The sequence below is a fragment of the Onthophagus taurus genome, chromosome 2 (genome assembly GCF_036711975.1).
Source record: "Onthophagus taurus isolate NC chromosome 2, IU_Otau_3.0, whole genome shotgun sequence".
Lineage (NCBI taxonomy): Eukaryota > Metazoa > Arthropoda > Insecta > Coleoptera > Scarabaeidae > Onthophagus > Onthophagus taurus.
Genome location: NC_091967.1, coordinates 12,355,797 through 12,359,966, shown reverse-complemented (window position 1 = coordinate 12,359,966; position 4,170 = coordinate 12,355,797). Strand labels below are relative to the sequence as shown.

At 34.6% G+C, this 4,170-nt stretch overlaps 1 long non-coding RNA gene across 1 annotated transcript; it reads left to right on the top strand.

The window, feature by feature from the left end:
• The first annotated feature begins 2,379 nt into the window (after positions 1 to 2,379).
• LOC139429168 (uncharacterized) lies at positions 2,380 to 3,894 on the top strand. Its single transcript, XR_011639849.1, has 3 exons — positions 2,380 to 2,766; positions 2,988 to 3,263; positions 3,328 to 3,894. It is a non-coding gene; the product is annotated as an uncharacterized lncRNA (long non-coding RNA).
• Positions 3,895 to 4,170: the final 276 nt, after the last annotated feature.

The window sequence follows — 4,170 nt, the reverse complement described above, 5'->3', positions numbered from 1 at the left end:
CATGTATACTGCTTATATTGGCAGTGTCTTAAACTTTGGAAGCATTGTCTGGAATCCTCAATATGCGGTTTACATCGAACAGTTAGAAAAAGTTCAAAAATGTTTAATTAAATATCTTTGCTACAAAATCAGACGTGAATATGTGGATTATCCCGCAAGCTGTGAGATGTTCGGATTTCTGACTCTCCGTCAACGACGAGCATATAATGACGTACATTTTCTGTTCAGGCTTGTCAGTGGTCTTTCTGATTCACCGTCTTTACTGGCTAGGATCGACTTTCATGTTCCCCCGCAGCAACTGCGATATGACTTTTTGTTTTACGCACCTATGCCGCGAACAAATGCTTATCGGCATTCCCCTATTCTCAGAATGGAGCGTACCGCTGATCGCATTAATTGCGACTTATTCGCGTATAATCCAGCTAGTGTTAAACGCAACATCAGAACCGCCATTATATCTTCACCTGCCGTATCGCTATGATTGTAATGCCTTAATGCTCTGTCCTTAAGCTTCTTTTAGAAATTAGGATTTTTTTTAGTTGTATTTTATAAATGTATGTTGTGGAACAACTTTATTGGGTTCGTCCCGTTGTTGTTCTCTTGTTCAAATAAATTTAAAAAAAAATAAATAAATACATTCACAAAATAAATACTTTCAATTCAATCAATTCACTGTAACTTTATCGAATTATATCCAATTCAAGTTTTAATTAAACGTAGTAATTTGATAATCAAATGTGGTAAATGATGAACTGATAGAAACACGTTTCTGTCGAAATTAGTTTGTAATATGATATTTCTAAAATAAGCAATAATATCGATGACTAAAACAGATTGGTTTTGACTCAAAAACGAAATTGAGTATGTAACGTTAATTTGTAATCTAATCGAATTACATTGTGTAACTTCGTTTTGTCGTATAATAGCTACGGGCTGTTGAACGTTTGGACATTTATAGAACACCTGTATATCTCATCCTTGTCGCTGTTCGCCGAAAACACGTATGCCCGCATAGTGTGAAATTGGCAGTTAGCCCAAGAGATTACTTAATTTATTGCCCTATTATATAACAGGTCGTATATTACTCACAATCAGTGTTGTGTTTACATATTTAATGAATGGATTACTATATAGGTTGAAAAATATTAATTATGTTATTAAAATTTATTACGTTTCATCAAAAACGTTCCATAAAAGTTATAACCATTCATCATCGAACTCTTTATATGGCTTTACGCCCTGTGGCTTTAACGGTTTCAATTAACCGTTAGAGTAAAACTGAAAACCAGCCAGCGCTTTACACTATCACAATAAAAACTGAACCCGAGCTCAGATATAATATTCACCGGGGTATCAAGTCATAAATAGCCGAGAGAGTTCTGGACCAGTTTTTCTCGCTTTGTTTTATTACATTTTTTACGCGGTTTTGTTTCAGCTTCATGTAAACTAAACTTTTACAGTCGCGGTGCACCCGAACGAATAGATATAAAAGTTCCAAATCGTTGTTTAAATCTCTCTACAAACCCTTTACGTACCCATCGCTATAGTAGGTAATTAGTTCAACTTCATGATCCTATAAGAGTTAACAAGACCAAACAGTCTAATCTTTGGATGGTTTCCGTGTAAAACGGTAAGGTTAAGGAGCAACTAAATGTGTTGACACTGGTTAATGGGGCAACTTAAATTGGATATAAATTACTTTCCTTCCGGGTTCCGTTAGTACAAATTACTGGAAAATTAGTTGATTTTATTATGTACACAAGGATTTAATGTTTTGTTTTCGCTTAAACATTTTGGCGGAGGAGCCGGTGGTTTAATAAAAAATTGCGTTTTATAAAAATTTTGGGATTAATTTCTCTATCTACTATAGCGTGTGATATCAAACAATGACAGTTGACTCCCAATTATCTGCATCCATTGAAACACTAAGCTAACGCTAAATAGTTTTCGAAAGCCCTCGAGGACGACGGTCAATTTATCAACGGGGTCAAGTGTAATTTTATGCGCGATCTATAACAAGGCCGCTTTTGTGGGGTAGCCTCTCGTCGCGAACGCAATTTATTTTCGTTTTTCGTGTACAATGTATTACAAAAATTGCGCCATAAATCCGCGTGAAGTGGCCGGGGAATGGAGTTCCCCGTTAAGGTCCAGCCGGGTCCGGCTTTTGATAACAATTTCGCGAACACGCTTCCGACACTTTCACGCCTCTCACACAACTCCCACGCACCCATCCGTTATTTTCCAATAAAACCACTGGTCAACCGTTTATAAAAGAGAAAGTTCCTGCTGAATTTTCAATAAAAACTGATTTATTTTCGAAGCAGTATTGCTGCGGAATATAAATTTGACGTCCGATTAATTTTTTACCTGCCAAATCTACTAAATCAAAAATGGCAAAAATGAAATATAATAATAAATTATTTGAAAATTGTAATCAATATAGTGACAACAAATTTCTGTTGTATAAAGTGTATACGAAACTTAACATCGTGATATACTGCGCACATTATTCTCCGTTGGCTTCGCTAATTTATTCCAACGGAAAGGGTTCCAATGGCGATGTTTATAAATTTTAGCCTCCAGGGTGGACGTATCGGAAGTCCCACGCTGATGATACTTGTTCGGGATAATTTATACCCAACGACCAATTAGCAATCCCTTCCCAGTTGCTAGTAAATTTTACTGACATTAATTGCGTTCACACATGTTGGTGATAATATTTGTAAACGATACATCCTATATATCAGGAAACCTTACGGGAATTATGTAAGAGTAATATTAAGCTTATTGTTGTTTATGGTGAAATTGGCCTAGAACAGTTTCACAACTTATCTTGATGTAACTTAAAAATATAGAAAGTTTTTATGTGATTATTACAAATTGTATTAGAAATCATTCAATTTTTAAGGCTTACTGCTAATAATACAGTTAATAGAGGAGATAACTAGTTCAGATAATAATGTCTTCTGATCCCTATGTCTTTGAAGTACGTCAATTTCCAAGAAAAAGTAAGAAACAATTTTCGTATCAAAGGCATTGTGTGTAAGGTGGGTAAGCCTGCCAAAGAGGCAGCGAGGACGCCCTTTATTGGACCCTTCAGTATTTCCAATTTTTAGAACGTAAGGATCAAGAAAATACTTTCAACGATGAAATGAAGATGAAAATGAAGATTTCGGAGACGATCAGATCATGATAATCATGAAGATCGAGATTAGTGAAATATCGAGAAGAATGTGATTTCGAACAGAATTGATATAAAGTAGGTAATAAATCTTTATTTACTAAGGTGATATGTTTAATTATGTTAATTGTCTTTATTAATTTCAGCCACCTGGCCGTCTTCAGAAGACCTCTATACGTACAAAATATTATAAAATATAAATCAAACGGATTAAAATCATAGTATAAACTTACGTCAGATATTATAAACGCACGTGAACATGTTAAATTTCAAAAAATAAACATTTAATCGTAAAGAACATGGTGTAATTCAGCGGGAAAACAGAGTTGTTAGTGAGGTTTGGTTGCGCTGATCGGTAAAGTAGAAAACAAAAAGAGAATGTATAATCCGAACAAAATGCAAAAGCACACACAAGTAACATTAACATATTTGAAGAATTAAAATATCAAATTAAAATCAAAATACGTTAACTTAATCTTCTTGTTTTTTCGTAATTCGGGGCCTCTCTATTTTAACAATACAGCAGCACTAGTCGCCACCTAACTAGGCTCTCTCGTTTGTTAAAATTTTTGCTTGTCCTTTATATGGTGGATATGGATGCTTTAAGTATGTGTATAATGGGGTTTGTTGTGGAATTAGTTGTTCGTTGAGTTTCTCTTTGGGATTGTTATGAAGAAAACGATCATGTGTGTGCCCTTACTAATCTGGTGTAGTATTTTTCTCTGGTTTTGTGTTCTTTAATACGCTGTTGCAATGTTCTTCCCGTCTCTTAGATATATATTGCCTGGCATGTGTCGCATAGTAGTTGATAGACTCCGTTCTTCTTTAGTAATTCTGTTTTGTCTTTATTGTTAATTAACAAGTTTTTCAGGGTGTTTTTAGTTTTGTATGTAATTGGTTAAACACTTTTTTCAGTTTATGCGATAATTGTCCTGGAAAAGTAATGGCTCTATAAATAGTATCTTCTTTTGTATTTAAGTCTTTAAGTG